This window comes from Triturus cristatus, chromosome 8 (assembly GCF_964204655.1).
Source record: "Triturus cristatus chromosome 8, aTriCri1.1, whole genome shotgun sequence".
NCBI lineage: Eukaryota > Metazoa > Chordata > Amphibia > Caudata > Salamandridae > Triturus > Triturus cristatus.
In genome coordinates, this window is record NC_140591.1 from 166,575,087 (window position 1) to 166,593,566 (window position 18,480).

General features: G+C 43.0%; 1 protein-coding gene and 1 long non-coding RNA gene across 2 annotated transcripts in view; one reads left to right on the top strand and one right to left on the bottom strand.

Annotated features, from left to right (window-relative positions):
* Nucleotides 1-11,843, top strand: part of LOC146801758 (uncharacterized) — a 195,848-nt gene extending 184,005 nt beyond the window's left edge. Inside the window, exons 2-4 of the long non-coding RNA XR_014967653.1 lie at nucleotides 937-987; nucleotides 7,071-7,121; nucleotides 11,503-11,843. This is a non-coding gene — a long non-coding RNA (uncharacterized LOC146801758). The remainder of the gene's footprint in view (nucleotides 1-936; nucleotides 988-7,070; nucleotides 7,122-11,502) is intronic.
* IGSF5 (immunoglobulin superfamily member 5) overlaps nucleotides 1-18,186 on the bottom strand; it is an 850,576-nt gene extending 832,390 nt beyond the window's left edge. Inside the window, exon 1 of the mRNA XM_085621233.1 lies at nucleotides 17,723-18,186. The gene's annotated coding sequence lies outside the window, so the exon portion shown is untranslated. The remainder of the gene's footprint in view (nucleotides 1-17,722) is intronic.
* Between the last annotated feature and the right edge of the window lie 294 nt (nucleotides 18,187-18,480).

Genomic DNA, 18,480 nt, shown 5'->3' on the forward strand with positions numbered 1-18,480 from the left:
CTGAGGGGGCAAAAAAGAGGTCCGCATTCTCGACCCCGGAGGGCCACTCCCAATTCCGGGTGATGTCCTTTAAAGAATGTCCCTGCCACCTTCCAGAGAATGGTGAACAAAGTCCTCGCTGGGCAGGAGGCCTTCAGTGGTACTTACTTGGATGACTTAGCTGTTTACAGTTGCAGCTGGGAGGACTACCTGTTTCACCTCCAGGAGGTATTTCGGACTCTGCAACAGGAAGGCCTGCCTTCCAAGGCCAGCAAGTGCCAGATAGGACAAGGTTCTGTGGTGTACCTGAGACACCTCGTGGACATAGGCATGGTGCAGCCCCTCCATGCCAAAATAGAAACTATCCTGGCATGGGAACCACCTAAAACCAATACTGAAGTGAGCGCCTTCCTGGGACTCACTGAATACTTGAGGAGGCTTGTTAAGGCTATGGCATCCTTATGGCTCCCTTAACTGAGCTGACTACTAAGAAGCAGCCCAAAAAGATGTTTGGACAGAGGCCTGCCATAAAGCATTTGACACCCTCAATGAGATCATGTGTACATGACTGTCAGAGGGTGTCTTCAACTGGCGCCGGACTGCACAGGAGCAGAATGAAGCTAGGTACCAATGCCCCTCTCAGAACTTCCCGCTAGGTATTTTAGACTTCCTTTGCAGGTAAGTTCCCAGGGGGGAAAGGGGAATGGGACAAGAAGAGACAGCTCCAAAAACTCTGCCAAGTCTGCTTCGTCTTCTATTGTTCTTTTTCTTCTGGCTATAACATTTATCTTAAATCATTAACTGTCCTTTTGCTCTTTAACTTACTGTATTTTTAACTATAGATAACTTATCTTACCAGGATGGTGTTTTTGGGCTTGCCTCTCTTCTATCTCTCTCATGTGTAGCTTTGTATGAGGAGACGTCTTCACACTGTTCTCTTATTCTTTTCTTTTACAGGTTGTGTCTCTCTGGTTATGATTCTATGCTGAAGCGAGAGAAAAAATCATGGTGAGTATTTCCTAATTCTATCGTGTGTATGTGGCCACTTTAACCCTTCTCTCTTTCCACTCACTGTATGAGAATCTGGTGAAGCCTTTGTATGAATGTTGCCGGAAGTTTGATTCTGACTTCTATTTTAGTAATGTCCAAGAATACTCCTCTATTGTTCAGTTGGCTACGTTTTAGCGTTATGGCCAAAGAAGTGAAAGTGCTGACCTATTAGGGGTTTAATTGGACATTTCCCTTTATCTTTTTACGCTTGTAAAGCGCCATTAACAATTAGGAGGTTCTTAGGGTTAACGCGTTTATTTGCTGCTCACGCGTACCAATATCACCTTTTGAACTTGGAAGTTCAATGGTGACTAACGCCGAGTCTCCCTCGCGTTTCTTTAAATAAAAAACAATTTTTAGTTAGGTATAAGCCTTCCCTCAAGCAAGGCTTTCGAATAATCGTCCGTGTAACGCTGCTTAAAATACGCAAGCGTTTTCCTGTTGTTCTTCTTCTTTTTGTTTTAGGCTGTGAGGAGACTGACTAAGCTGCCTCCGTCTCAGGTTTCAAAGACTAGAGGAAACGAGCGTCAGCTGTTCATGAAGCTCGCTCTGGACCAAGGGTACTAATTTACCGGAGATAACTTTGAACTCTATCTCCAAAATACTTCAGTGTGTGTGCAGCGTAAATAATACCGGAACGCTCACACTTGAGAAATACGTCATAAATATACTATAGACTAACCAAAGAGTGGTTCTTAGCAAGGACTACAGTTTCTTAATTTCCTTAACGATTTTATTTCATGACAAGATTTTTTAATTGGTTAATTTTTATCAAGAAAAAACCTCTCTCAGATTAATGTTATTTCACAGCTGGTTATAATGCTAACCTGATTCTTGAAGTGTAAGGTGACCGGCGAATCTAACCCCGAGGTGCCGCTTCTACCCTGACTATCTTCCACGACGACTGGTAAACAGGTGCTCTCCGGATAATCTCTTCAGTGAAGTGCACTGAGGAATGTTGAAGAACATTCCTCAGGCAGTTGGTACTAAGAAACACTAGACTGCTAAACTGCAGTAAGCAGTTGCAGAATTCGGAAAGTTGGCAGCCATGTTGGAATTTCTGCGATGCCAGCAATTGCTCCAACTAAAAAGGTTACTTGCATTCAAATGGGTTTGTAATGAGAAAATGGTAGCCACAGTGGAAGTAGAGGGAGGAAACCTCCCGTGATTCCTGACAGTACCCCCTCCCAACGGGGTTTCCTCCTGATGAGGTTTATCAGGGAATTTGGCATGGAAGGCTTTAATTAGACGAGGAGCATGGACATCAGCACTCTTTTCCCAAGAACGTTCATCCGGACCGTAACCCTTCCAGTCAATCAGATAAAAGAGTTCATTATGGATGAATTTGGAATCCAAAATCCGTTTGACTTCATACTCAGGCTCACCATGCAGTATTAATGGCTCAGGAGGAGAGGACCTACGCAAACCCGGGTGGGTTGGTTTTAGCAAAGAGACATGAAAGACTGGATGGAATTTAGTGGAACCAGGGAGAGATAGTCGGTAAGTGACAGGATTAATAACCTTCTCAATTGGATAGGGACCCATAAAACGGGGTTGGAATTTACGTGGACCCTTGAGTTTTAGGTTTTTGGTACACAACCAGACTAAATCACCTACATGAAGCTCAGGTGCCTGTTTTCGTTTACGATCAGCAAAGTGTTTGTAACGAGTCTTAGCCATTGTTAAATTCTGGGTTACAGTGTGGTGGATCCTAGTAAACTGTTGGGCAATGTCTTCGACAGCAGGAGTGTTAGCATTGTCAAAATTAACATAGGAATTAGGATGTCTGCCTGAATTGATAAAGAAAGGGGAGTGACCTGTGGAGACATTGAGGGCGTTATTGTAAGCATACTCAGCAGTCCATAAATGATCAGGCCAATCGCCCTCCTCGTCTAACAGATATAATCGGAGGTGTTGTTCAAGTTCCTGATTAACACGTTCAGTCTGACCATCGGTTTCTGGGTGAAAGCTAGTAGAGTAACGATGATCGATATGAAGGCCCTTGGTGTAAGCCTTCCAAAAACGTGAGAGAAACTGGGAACCCCTGTCCGAAATGATTACCTTAGGAATGCCATGAAGGCGAATTATGTGTTGATTGAAAAGTTGTGCCAGTTGTTTAGAGGTGGGTGTACCTTTAGAAGGTATAAAATGTGCCATTTTACTGAAGGTATCAACCACTACCAGAATGGTGTCATAGCCCTGAGAGGAAGGTAGATCTACAATCAAATCTAGGGAAACCGTGTGCCAAGGACATGGAGGGGTAGGCATAGGTTGCAAAAGACCCTTTGGAGCTTGTCTAACTGATTTACCCCGTGCACAGAGTTCACAACTTAGGACATATTGACGGGCATCTCGGCACATGAATGGCCACCAAAAACTTCGTTTGAGTAAATCTTCGGTTTTTAGAATGCCCTTGTGACCCGCCAGAGGGTTATCATGACATTCCTGCATAGCCTTTAGTCGAAGTTCATTGGTGGGTAAATACAGAGTGGAACCGTGGTAAGGGAGGCCATGGCGGATGGAACGAAGTGGATCTTCGGAGGCCCAGGTTTCCATATCCCAATCAGACAATGAATCGCGAACAAGTTGCTCAAAAGGTTCCACTGCAATTAATCCGATGAATTTTTCTTCGGGTATGATTTGTTGATTTTCAATGACAGTTGTTTGATTTTCAGTATCCAGTCTGGAAAGAACATCAGCCTTCCCGTTTTTGGAGCCCGGACGGAAGGTGATAACGAAATCAAAATCCGCGAAGTACAGTGACCAACGCAACTGGCGTGGAGTAAGAGTGCGAGCTGAACGCAAAAACTTCAGATTGCGGTGGTCAGTGAACACCGTTACAGTGTGTTTAGCCCCCATTAGGTAATGCCTCCAATCTTTGAAGGCATCTTTAATAGCCAGGAGTTCCTTTTCTGTAATTGTATAGTTGCATTCCGCAGGGTTGAGTTTGCGGGAGCGAAAGGCCACTGGATGCAACTGCCCGGTGTCTTTGTGCCTCTGAGAAAGTATTCCTCCAATGGCTAGATCCGAAGCATCCGTTTCCAAATAGAAGGGTTCAGAAGGATCCGCATGGAGTAATACTGGTGCTGTGATAAAACTGTTCTTCATCAACTGAAAGGCTTGCTCCGCCTCTTCAGACCACAGGAACGGAACGCCTTTCTTTAGGAGACGGGTTAGAGGCAAAATTTTGGAGGAAAACCCATGAATGAATCTTCTGTAAAAATTGGAAAATCCGATAAAACTTTGAACTTCCTTGATACAGGTAGGAGATTTCCAGTCAGTGATTGCTCGCACCTTCTGTTGGTCCATTTGAACTCCATTAGGGGACAACACAAAGCCTAAAAACTCCACAGTATCGGTGTTGAATAGACATTTTTCCAATTTTACATAGAGGGAGTTCTCGCGTAGACGTTGCAAGACAGCTCTGACCTGATCATGATGTTCTGCAGTTGATTGTGAATAAATCAAAATGTCATCTATGTAGACTATGACACACCGATCAATGAAGTCACTTAACACATCGTTGATGAAATACTGGAAGGCCGCTGGTGCGTTACAGAGACCGTACGGCATCACCAAGTACTCGTAGAGTCCAAATTTGGTCCTGAACGCAGTCTTCCATTCATCGCCTTCTCGAAGTCTAATGAGATGATACGCTCCTCGTAGATCCAGACGAGTGTAGATTTTGGCTTCCTTTACTTGGTCGATCAGTACTGATATAAGAGGCAAAGGGTAACGGTTTTTTACAGTGATTCTTTTGATGGCCCTAAAGTCTATGCAGGTCCTGAGATCTCCTCCCTTCTTCGGAACAAAAAAAAGGGGGGAAGAGACTGGGGACTGGGAAGGTCTAATAAATCCGTTCTCCAGATTTTTCGTTAGATAGTCTTTCAGGTGGATATTTTCTTTTTCAGTTAAGGCGTATACTCTGCTGCAAGGCAAGTTAGCACCAGGCTCCAAATCAATTTTGCAATCATAGGGCCTATGGGGTGGTAGCGTTTCAGCCTTGATCTCATCAAAAACATCTACAAAATCCTGGTATACTTCCGGTATCTCCAGAGTTTGAATCACACATACGGAACTGCCATTAGAGCATAACGGTGTAACCGCTCCGGTTTCAGTAGGGTTTGCCAATTCTTCAAAACAATGCCTTTTACAATATTCAGAATTTAATTGAATGGTTCTGGCTCCCCAATCAATTAAGGGGTTATGTTCCGTTAACCACGGGAGTCCTAGAATCAATTGAAATTGGGGAGCGTCTATTAAATTGAATTGCAATGTCTCTTGATGTCCTTCACCCATGGTCATATGAACGAATTCAGTGTGACTAGTAATTGGTCCTGAAGTTAACTCAGTACCATCCACTGCACGAACCTTCTCGCTTTTCTCCTTTTTGACTGCTTGCAATCCGATTTGGCCAGCAAATTTGTGGTCGCAAAAATTTCCGGTTGCTCCCGAATCCACCATGACAACTGCTCCGTTCAAAATATTCCCTCTGAACCTTAGTGTCACAGTCATTACCAGATGGGGTGAAGAAACTTGTAATGTGTTTGCCAATTGGTGAATTGGTGGAGTTGCGGCTCCATTCGCATCCACAGGTCCAACTCCGCTTACCTGTGGTGCCTCTAGTTTCCCTTCTCCTTGGTCGGCAACTTGGGTCGTTTCAGACAATTCTTAACGAAATGCCCACTTCCGCCACAGTACAGGCATAGTTTGTTCAATCTTCTCTTCTCTTTTTCCTCCTTAGAGAGAGGACCTCTGACTACTCCAATTTGCATGGGCTCTGTTCCAGAAGCGCCTTCCGCCGACCGTGAAGATTCTGTCTTGGTTCGATCAAAGCGAGGAATGCTAGATCTAAACTCCCTTCTTCGTTCTCCTTTCCGTTCACCTAATCGATAGTCGATTTCCAAGGTTAAGTCTATCAACGCTGAGATGTCTGTAGGACGATTTGGAATCTGCGATAGGGCATCTTTCAGTTCTTCTCGCAACCCTCTGTAAAACACTGCTGCTTGTTTATCTTCTGGCCAGCTGGTCTCCACTACTAATTTATTAAACTGGGCTAGATAAGCCACAAGTTCCTTGGTTCCCTGTTTTAACTCTAACAGTTCGTTATCTGAAGCCTGTGATGCTGTTCTTCGGTCAAAAATTCGAAGAAATTCTTTCTTGAAATCTTCCAAATTATAGAGTATTGGGTCATCCTTTGTTACCAATGGCATTGACCATGAAGCGGCGTCCCCACTGAGGTAGGATAAGATGAATGCCACTCTGGACTGAGCATCGGGGAAAATTGTTGGGCGGCACATAAAATGGAGGGAACATTGAGTTAAAAAAATGTGGGTCTTTTGTGGGTCTCCATTAAACCTCTCTGGAGGAGCTAGAGGAATTACTGGGGACAATGAATGGATGACTTGAGTGGGGGCAAAGGAGGAAGTACTAGGATTAGGATTTTGGTTTCCAAAGGGGGTGGTATCTTGACTAATTCCTAAACCTGACGCTCCTGCCTTAAATGTTAAGATCTCTTGTTTCATTGCTTTATTGTCCTCCCTGACTGCCTCCAAATCCCTTTGTATACTACTCAAAATTTCACCTAATCTTTTTAAATCTAATCCTTCTGCCATTCTGCTCGGGTGCTTGAACTGACGTGGGCACTTCACTCTGTCAGAGGGTGTCTTCAACTGGCGCCGGACTGCACAGGAGCAGAATGAAGCTAGGTACCAATGCCCCTCTCAGAACTTCCCGCTAGGTATTTTAGACTTCCTTTGCAGGTAAGTTCCCAGGGGGGAAAGGGGAATGGGACAAGAAGAGACAGCTCCAAAAACTCTGCCAAGTCTGCTTCGTCTTCTATTGTTCTTTTTCTTCTGGCTATAACATTTATCTTAAATCATTAACTGTCCTTTTGCTCTTTAACTTACTGTATTTTTAACTATAGATAACTTATCTTACCAGGATGGTGTTTTTGGGCTTGCCTCTCTTCTATCTCTCTCATGTGTAGCTTTGTATGAGGAGACGTCTTCACACTGTTCTCTTATTCTTTTCTTTTACAGGTTGTGTCTCTCTGGTTATGATTCTATGCTGAAGCGAGAGAAAAAATCATGGTGAGTATTTCCTAATTCTATCGTGTGTATGTGGCCACTTTAACCCTTCTCTCTTTCCACTCACTGTATGAGAATCTGGTGAAGCCTTTGTATGAATGTTGCCGGAAGTTTGATTCTGACTTCTATTTTAGTAATGTCCAAGAATACTCCTCTATTGTTCAGTTGGCTACGTTTTAGCGTTATGGCCAAAGAAGTGAAAGTGCTGACCTATTAGGGGTTTAATTGGACATTTCCCTTTATCTTTTTACGCTTGTAAAGCGCCATTAACAATTAGGAGGTTCTTAGGGTTAACGCGTTTATTTGCTGCTCACGCGTACCAATATCACCTTTTGAACTTGGAAGTTCAATGGTGACTAACGCCGAGTCTCCCTCGCGTTTCTTTAAATAAAAAACAATTTTTAGTTAGGTATAAGCCTTCCCTCAAGCAAGGCTTTCGAATAATCGTCCGTGTAACGCTGCTTAAAATACGCAAGCGTTTTCCTGTTGTTCTTCTTCTTTTTGTTTTAGGCTGTGAGGAGACTGACTAAGCTGCCTCCGTCTCAGGTTTCAAAGACTAGAGGAAACGAGCGTCAGCTGTTCATGAAGCTCGTTCTGGACCAAGGGTACTAATTTACCGGAGATAACTTTGAACTCTATCTCCAAAATACTTCAGTGTGTGTGCAGCGTAAATAATAACGGAACGCTCACACTTGAGAAATACGTCATAAATATACTATAGACTAACCAAAGAGTGGTTCTTAGCAAGGACTACAGTTTCTTAATTTCCTTAACGATTTTATTTCATGACAAGATTTTTTAATTGGTTAATTTTTATCAAGAAAAAACCTCTCTCAGATTAATGTTATTTCACAGCTGGTTATAATGCTAACCTGATTCTTGAAGTGTAAGGTGACCGGCGAATCTAACCCCGAGGTGCCGCTTCTACCCTGACTATCTTCCACGACGACTGGTAAACAGGTGCTCTCCGGATAATCTCTTCAGTGAAGTGCACTGAGGAATGTTGAAGAACATTCCTCAGGCAGTTGGTACTAAGAAACACTAGACTGCTAAACTGCAGTAAGCAGTTGCAGAATTCGGAAAGTTGGCAGCCATGTTGGAATTTCTGCGATGCCAGCAATTGCTCCAACTAAAAAGGTTACTTGCTTTCAAATGGGTTTGTAATGAGAAAATGGTAGCCACAGTGGAAGTAGAGGGAGGAAACCTCCCGTGATTCCTGACAATGACCTGCACTCAAGGTCCCTGACTTCTCCAAAGAATTCGTAGTACAGACTGATGCGTCAGAGCATGTCATAGGGGCAGTACTGTGACATTAAATGAGGAGGGACTAGACCAAACTGTAGCCTTTATCAGTAGGGTGCTGCTTCCCCAGGCTGGGCCGGGCTCTCTATTGAGAGAGAGGCTTTTGCTGTGGTCTGGGCACTGAAGAAGTTGAGACTATGTGTGTATGGGACCCATTTTCATACAAAGTCTGCAGACACTTATGGAATCCTGTCTAGACTCCCCTACCTTTATGATACTGGGGGATTTAAATTTTCACCTTGAATGTGATAATAATATAGGCACCTCCTCTCTATTAGATAATTTGACGGGTTTTGGACTGACCCAGATAATCTTAGAGCCCACGCATAAGGCCTGTCATACTCTTGACAGGATTTTCACTAACATTTCAAAAATTACAGTGGACAAAGTACAACGCCTAACATGGACGGACCACAAAGCCATTTTCTTCAAACTTTGCTACTTAGAGAGTCACATGTCTCAGTCAAGGAAGCTGCCCCCTGCCAAATTTAGATCATGGAATAAAATCAATAAAGAGGATTTAGTAGAGACGCTTGCTAAAGGTCTGCCCTCGCTAGTGCCAGATAATAACAAGGCAGCCAACCACTTTGATGGCTGGATCTGAACAGCTATGGATCAGTTGGGCCCAGAAAAAATAAATAAACAGCGGAGAAATAAAGCTCCAGCGCCCTGGTATAACTCAGATCTTAAACTTATAAAATCTAAGTATAGGCAGTCACCGCTTTGTAAATTTGCACCAGATCAAGCTCTCGCTGGTAAAGTGGTCAACTTTTTTCAGACCAAAGTTCAAACGGTCAATGACGAACTTGCAGGGAGGATCCCTGCCCCTAACACAGCCCTTATACCATCTACAGAGGACTCTATCCTGGATACCATTTCCTGTCAATTGACCAGCTTTTCACCCTTAACAGTGGACAAAGTAAACAATCTGCTATTATCCACGAAATCAGGGTACCCAACAGACCCCTGTCCCCCCGCTATAATACATCTGGCCTCGGATAAGATTACTACTCAACTAGCCCCACTTCTGAATAATGTCATCAGGTCAGGGACCTTTCCTGCTTCCTGGAAGAAAGCCTGCATTAGATCAATTCTAAAGGAAACTTTTCTAGACCCTTCCGAGGTGAAAAACTACCGGCCCATATCCTGCTTATCGCTTGCGTCCAAAATTCTAGAAAAGTCAATCAAACAAGACCTAACTGGCTATCTAGATACCAATGACGTTCTAGATCCTACCCAACATGGCTCCAGACCACAGCACTCCACCGAGTCAGCTCTAATTATGGCCACTGAGGAAATACGCAGACAGCTGTAAGGGGGAGGAAAAGCCGTCCTAATACTACTTGACCTATCAGCAGCGTTTGATACTGTCCATCATCTGGTATTAACGCAGCGGATGAAGGCAATAGGAATTAAAGAGGCGGCCTTAACCCTACTTACTTCGTTCCTCACTACGAGAGAACAGATTGTGTTCTCCCTCCTTTGTGGAGTTCCCCATGGCTCAGGATTGTCACCAACCTTGTTTAACATCTATGTCACACCTCTGGCCAAGCTGACTAAGGCTCACGGTTTCTCGCTGGTATCGTATGCCGACAACACTCAGATTGTTATCTCTATTTCTTCGAGTGTGGAAACCGTGGCTGGGAGATTTCACAACTGTCTGATGCACATAATGGGGTGGATGCATCAGAACCACCTCAAATTAAATACAGATAAAACGGAGGTCATTGAGTTTGTGAAAGGGCCTCCACTCTGGAACCAATTTTGGTTGCAGGCAGAAGCAGGTCACTGTCCAAACCCCTTGGTAAACACTAGGAACGTAATGAGTCCTGTTTGATGACCAACTAAACTTTGCAGGACAGATCAACCTTTTGACATCTTGCTTTTTTATACTAAAGACCTTGCACAAAATGTTACCTTTTATTCTCCTGGATCTCAGAAAATCTGTTGTAGTCACACAAATTCATTCACGAATTGACTACTGCAATGCACTTTTCCTGGGCATAGACAAACGCAACCTGCTAAAATTTCAATCCCTTCAAAATGCTGCAGCGCGAGTGCTGCTCAATATTCCCAAATACCACCATATTTCTAGCAGCATCAGGGAGCTTGATTGGCTTCCGGTCAAGCAGCGCATTGAATTCAAGGCGCTATGCCTGGTGCATAAAGCAATGTATGGTGGTGGGGCATCGGACCTACAGAAACTTTTCCAATGGCACTCCCCACAGTGGAATCTTAGATCTGCCAATAAAGGACTAGTCCAGGTCCCCAAAATCTAAAAGGCCAGATGGGGAGGCAGAAGCCAGAAACGAACTGCCGGTCATCATTAGGCTACAACCTACTAGATGCCTGTTTAGGAAAATGCTCAAGACCGGTCTATTCCCTGTACAGAAATTAGGCTTTTTCTTTACAAGTTTCCTTGCTATTTTCAGAGCCAAGACGCCTTGGCATTTGTGCGCTCTACAAGTTCTCACTTACTTCTGAGTTCAGACAAACCACAGGTCCCTCATCCTGCTCATGCAAATGAGGAGTGAGAATCCCAAACTGCTGAGCTTGTCCAGCACCCTACCGAGAATGGACTGTACCATGGAACATCGTCCTGGGTCAGACCACTCCATTGCTGATGGTCTGTCCAGGCTCTTCTGCCTTAGTGTTGAGAACTCCCAGGAGGTGGGTTGTTCTCCCCATTTTCAGCTGGGGAGGTGTATGGGCACATGTTAGACTTGTCAGCCTCAAGATGGTCTTCCCCAAAACTTTTTGCTTTCTCCCCTCATGTGTTTTTCTCAATTCGTTTTTGTTGGCCTTGGGACTCTGTGTGCACTTTACCACTGCTTACCAGAGCTAAAGTGTTTGTGTCCACTCCCTTAAACATGGTAAAATTGGTTTACACCTAATTGGCAGATTTATGAAGCAACTTTCCCCATGGACAAGTAGATGTTTTATTAAATTCCACACCCCTGATCAATGCGTAGTTTTTAATATGAACGGATGCTCAAATAATAACTGAGCAACATATATGTGATTGTGAAATTTTCAATATAGTAGTAATTTTCTTTATATATTTTCATATCTTTGCTAATAGATCACTGTTGTCATATTAATGAAGTCCTGAAGAAGGTGGCCTTATTGAATTTCATCCACCGAAACACAGCATCGACAAACCTATGGTTTTGGTCAACATATTTTTATTTGTATACATAGTCATTCATATGTTTTGAGATATCTGTGATTATTTTAATTGTGATATTGACAAGATAATGAGTTTTTAATGTATGTACATTGATGTGAAATTGTGCTTCTGGATATATCAAGAAATCATCTTTGTAATTTAGTACCAGAAATTGCCAGATTGAGATTTTAGAATACACTTGTTTTTAATATTTGTGTAATACTACTATAGGAATAAAATGTTACACTATTGCATATAGATTGGTTCAGTTATTTGGGATGGTGTAGTAAAGGTACGAACAAGGGAGTGTTTGGTGTGCAAGAATACAGAGTCTCACGTGGGGGACACCACCTTTATTTTGTGGTTCTATAAAAGCAATACTGACATACATACATCATCTCACACATGTTGACTCAATTCAATAATCTTTATTCGATCGTACCAAGTAGATCATAAAAGATAAACACATTCAAAAATATGCAGTATTAAAAAGAAAAAACAATATACAAAAGAATTAATAACTGCTTTACCAACAGAAAATGCAATTTTATATAAATCAATTGACACGAGGTACAGTAAAAACCAAGACATTAAGTGCTGTAGTGAACAGAATGCCAACAGTTAAAATAACATTCTCATCCTCTGGCTAGGCTACATTTAAAAAACAACCAACTGAGTGGCAAGTATAATAATCATTGAGTTGCTGGAGATAGAGCAAAGTAACTTTTAATTTTGTAAACTTGTACCTACGCAGCAAAGGCAAGAAAATGCTCCTGGTATAGGGTAGATGGTAATTACAGAAAAAACACAAAGTGCAATAAAGACTGAGTTGATTGCTCATCACATGGACAAATACATATATCTGCGGAAGAGTATTGCCCTTGTGGGAAACATAGCAAACAACGGATTGTACCTGGTCTAAATTGAGACAATAGTGTACATTCATACACATTCTGGTCAAAAAGTAGATTGGGTGTAATCCCGGCTACCATCTGGATTACACAATTATATGTCACGGCAGGTTTCACAACTTCCACAGCCTCCCTAGTTGCCTACCTGTGTTTAGTGAAGCAGTCTTGGAGGCAGGTTTTGTCTTTTTTTGTGATAGTATCTGGATTTCCAAAAAGATATATTCAATTGAAGACCAAAGTAGTGCCTCTATACTTTAATTTTTTATAATGACGTCCTCTAGGATTATTTTGAATCCACACCTTGTCTCATACTAATCATCCAGACCACATACATTCATAACCCAATCATACCAACCACCCCTGAAACTTGCGGTTGCAAAGTATTGGCACAAAAGCTTGTAGTTTAGTAAAGTGATAATTGTAATCTATTAAGACAATATCTTTTTTTTAAAATACACAGATAAAAAACAATTATATCCAAAAATCACTTTGAAGAAATTGCATTACATTACAGTATTAAAATCAATTAATGATAGTTAAAAATAATTCAAAGACAATAACACGAGAGTTCAAAACAGACACTAATCTTTGTCATAAATCGCTACAACCAAAAATGGAACTTATACACATGTACTCTGATGCCTTTCAGGTCATACACATCTAAGGTACTGTTTGTACAGAGGGGTTTGTGGCTACAACAAGGGCGTTGACGCGTTTCGAAGGTTTATTCACATAGCACCTTCTTTTTCAAGACAGTAGTATTGAAATAGGCATAGATGCAATATGACGAAGCTACCAATAGGCATAGATAGGATAAACTGGCAGGTCCTCGTCTCTTAATGAATGATGTACGTTATTATTATCTGCTTACCTTTAGATAGTATTCCTAATTTTTCAACAGGACTAATTTCAGCCTTGGTACAGACGGGTCTGTTATGATTTTTAGATGTAAGGTACTTCTATCCCTAATACTAATACACTTTTAATGTAGATAAGGTGAATAATTGTGCCCTAAAACAAACTATTATTTTACACTACAGTGGTCTCTAGGAAAATAGGGATAGTAGTACGTAAATGAATATAGACTCAATCAGTACGATATTGGTTAAACTTGTCCAGCCGGACAGAGGCCTAATATTTAATATTTTTAGTAATTATTTGAGATGTATACAGACAAAAATACTGAGAGTGGAACACAAGCCTGCATCCTACTACAGAAACAACAACAACAACAAACAATTGGGGAACATTTAAGGGAGGCTCAGGCAACGCTCACGGTTTGTTATAGAACAAATTCTCAATATGGTGAACAAATCGCAAGGAACACCTTTACATAATCAATGATAGCATTACAGGTGTTGTATAAGGTGTTTTATGGTGTCAACGGCATTTCAATCCATGTGAACAACGCGAGGATCATCATCAGGACATTTAATTAAGCATGCCTGTGTATTAGTGCCTTAGATTACAGAAATTACGTGATTCGGATAAAGTATGGATGGTGCCACACTCGAGTGGTCACAGGAAAACATAGGTACAGGAATTTCTTACGATTGCTGGCGAAGCAACCCCCGCACCAACGGAAGCTGATCCCCTGCACGCCGCAGCGAGAAATATGGAACTAGGCCATTGCGCCGCCAGAGCACACGACCGTGGCTCTTACCTCACCCCCGAATTTTGCATATTAAAGACCGGAAGAATTCACACGCACGTAGGCCATTGCGCCACCGGAGCGTGCATCTGTGGTTCCCACCTCGCGCTCCGATTTCTGCTCCATCAACAATCGTAAGAAATTCCCGTACCTATACACTCTCAGTATTTTTGTCTGTATACATCTCAAATAATTACTAAAAATATTAAATATTAGACCTCTGTCTGGCTGGACAAGTCTAACCAATATAGTACTGATTGGGTCTATATTTATTTACGTACCACTATCCCTATTTTCCTAGGGACCACTATAGTGTAAAATAATCGAATCCCGAGGTCCCTGGCTGACTTTACTTGGGTCCCCAATTGTTGGGAGCGTAAGGCGAGAGGAGCGCCCACTGGGCATTCACTGCACTTTCCTCCTTAGGTACCCGGCACTATTTTATTGGCAGCGCTTTTAACAAAAAAAAACTTGAATTAATTTTAAACCAAGCAATTCTTGTATTTTAAACTTGTACTTTCTATTTGCACAATTGATGACTGTTCGCTTCTCAGGGACACCCACCACATATCCCTCGCACTGTTGGGCTCCCCATCTCCCCTGAATAATATCTGATGGTTTTGAGGGGGTTTTCTGATGTGGAGAAGTGGATGGTACATGCTATTTGAGAGCTTTAACCAGAATCCCTCAACATATCACTTAGAGAAGCCCAATATTGAATGTCACACCACTGTTGCAAATGCACTAGAGAGAGTATGCTGCAAAAAAGAAGGAGACAACTGTGGAAACAGCTGCTTTATCTCCAAAAGATGCCCTCCCTGGGCAGTTTAAGAATATGTGATGAACTAAACTACTTTCTGCGGTTTAGTCTTTTTCTTAAAATACACATTTTTATTTACTTTCTCCTACTAATGATAAAGCACCACTCTGTTGAAATGTCAATGTTTTGCATTGGTCCTGTGAAGGCAATGATATCCCTGTTCAAGGAGACAACTGACCTCACTGTGACATGTAGGTGCTTGTAAAAGGCTTTTACGGCTGGAGACAGAAAGAGTAAAAATAATGTCTCTTCCGTAGAAATCTGTTTGAAGCTTCAAGATGATAGACTCTAATCTTCGTTAAAGAGTAGGGAGAAGAATGCCAATGCACTTACTTCGACAGTCCATGTATAACCTGTCAATCACGTTTTAGCAGTGCTGAGAGGTCATCTATCACCTAGAGGCAGTTCACATCAGACTGGAGCACTACGTTGCTAAAGACATTTACTCACTATTTCATGTTGTCCAGGTTGTGTTCAGGATAGGTCCTAAAACCTCTGCAAGATTTTTCAGGAAACTTATCAGACACTCATCATTAAGGTTTGCTATCATAACAGAAGGCAGTGGGAGGAGGCTTTTACATTAACAGTGTACTCACTGCTATTCTGAGAAGTGATAGAGGGTATTCTGTAAGTATGACCTAGACTAACATCCCAGTGAGGTAAATCAGTGAGCCTGAGAATTGTACATCAACAATTTTGGTAGCCAAAGGAACTAATACATAGGGAGAGCAAGTAATTTATTAAGGATCACACAATTTGTTAAAGTGTGAATGCCAGAGCCAGTTAGCTATGCAAACAGTGACTGGCCGTGAGTAATGAGCAAACTTGACTAGTACATGGCAACAGAACTCAACCCATAAGGTAAATCCTACCAGATTATTCATGCTAGAATAGGGGATGAGTTCATGATCCTGGTCTGTGAACGAAGTTGTCTGTGGTCATTAAAGAATGAGGTTATGTTTAAATTATGTAACTGCACACCTGTGTTTACGTATAGCTTTGTGCTATTTTGCTTCACTATATGGCTTAATAAAGCCCATACATGTCACTTGGACCTTCATAATTTTCTGTAATTAAATAGGTAATAGCAGGGGCAGCTCCTCCAGTAGGGCAGAGGAGTGTCGCCCCACTGCTTTCTCGCAGTGTGAGAAGCAGAAACATAAAATGGTATTTTGAATACCATTTTATGTTTCTGCATCTCGCCTTGCAAGAAAGCGGAAGGCAGGGTATGCCTGGTTGGGAGCGGACGGGAGGGTATGCCTGGCTGGGGGCGGGCGGGTCGGGGAGGAGTGGCTTGCCCACTGTTGTCGGGCCTGACTGTTTGGTCGGCCCTCTGGGGCCGACCAAACCAGTCATGCGCACTCTACATTTTCTCTATGTAATGGCATCCCTACAAGTGCCCGGCTGGACGTTGTCTGCACCAATCACAATGCTGCCATTGCAGCTTTGTGATTGGCTTATGGGAAGGGAGGGAGCATGCCTGTTCCTGTTCAGGAGCAGGAAAACGTCAAACGCCAAACTCAGCCCAGGAGCAGAGGGGGCACGGGACCTGGTCAGGTAAGCTTTTTAAAAAATTGATTTTAACAACCCCACCACGCGAACCCCCGCGAGACCCCCCACCCGTGAGTATTGCGAGCTGCGACTGGGTAATAGTATGTATTTTCTGTGGTGGTTACACCCATACTGTTTGGCTTTTTCATAGCCCAATAATAATGCACACTGATTATTCACATCAAATGATGAAAGGATGAAAGAAAGGGATTTTAATTGGTGGATTCGAAAATGTAGGTGAAGGTGCAAGCAGGGCCGGAATTAGCGCTGGTGGCGCCCGGTGCGAGAATCATTCTTGGTGCCCACACACTACATGAATGCCTCCTCGGATTCTCACTACGACCGGGCATTTCTCCAATCACACGTTTTTGCTAAACACAGCACCCCCCCTGAGAGCGGCACCCCCTTCACAGGTCAGCGCCCAGTGCGGCCGCACCAGTCGCACTGCTCTAAAGCCAGCCCTGGGTGCAAGTGAAGCTCGTAGGCCACATTCTGAAGTTATTTAAAACAATGTGTGATTATGTTCCTCCTACAGCATGCCAAGTGATCTGTTAGCTTGAAGTGACATTTCAATGCCTTACGTATGACCCGTTAGCCCCAACTCTGATAGCAGCTATGGAGGTGAGAGGATCCTGAGGCAGTGCTGTGAGAGTTAGAAATGGGTAATGGAAGAGGCATGGGATGATCTAATTGATAAAGGTATGATTGTTACATGTATTTTATTAATGTAGTTCTAATTGTAGAATTTATACATTTGGTGATATACTTCCTGTGAAACCACCAGAGTCAAAGGTCACATGGCATCAAAGCCAAGAAGTCATCAAAGGCCATATGATGTCACATCCTGTGATATCACAGAGGCCAAAGGGCATGTGATGTCACTTCCGGTACACCTGGCATATTCGTGCATCGACGTCCATGCCTGTCTTTCTCCTTTGGTCACGCTTTCTCTCTCTGACCTCCCTCTCGCGCGCTCTGTTCTCTCACAGAAGGGCCGCACCCGTTGCCCTTTAATTCACAATATATAGAGTCCCTCTCTCCACACTCTCTAATTTAATGTTTCTCCCCTTTCTGTCGTGTGCAGCAACCTACCTGTCACTTCCCTCCAAGGCCTGATAATTATGTACATGGTAAACAAGTGTCTGTTAGTCTGTATGCCACGACGACCTTCCATCATTTCGTGCCCAGCTCACCGCTTACCTTGTTACCTCAGCACCATCCTGAGGGTCGAGGGCCGTGAGCTGCTGCACAGGGGCTGTTTAGGTCCGGACTTTGCCTTAAACAGTCGGGGCTCAGTTTCGTAAAGAACTGTAGCGTGACCTGTCAAACTTCACAAAACCAGGAAGACGTGATCCCTCGGGAAATCCTAAATGTTCTTCAATTCCGTAACCACAGTACATGAAACGTATCGAAACTCCAGTCTCTGCCAACTCTGCGCGTTCGATAAGATTAGCCTGGTGGGCACGCCCACTGCACTGGGTGACCTGTTAACAGCCACAGCACCACACAAATCATTAACTACCGAGGAAGAAAGAAACTGAGAACAAAACTATTGTGGCCGCAGGTATGAAAACAAACACCACCTGAAACTGGCGAGGGTTGGAAGATTTTATTCAGCCTTCTGTTCCTTCCCATCAAACTCCTTTGTACAGCAGGCACCATGTTTCTCGTTATCTCGCATAACGGCGAAGGCTGTGATGAACAGACATCATTGGCCCTTTTCACCAGATGTGGTTACGAACTCCAGGCCACGCCCGGCTTGAGATCACCGAAGATGTGATTCAAAACCAGGAAGTGCAGCAGCGAGGGGGCGGGGCGCACAGGTGCCTACCCAATCCATCTCTGAGGTGATGTTTTTATTCCTGCGTCATAAGGGCAGCCCGAGCCTACATGTGCAAAACACATGGAGGTTCCTTGATATTAGTATATAGATATAATTTTATTCATGTTATTATAAA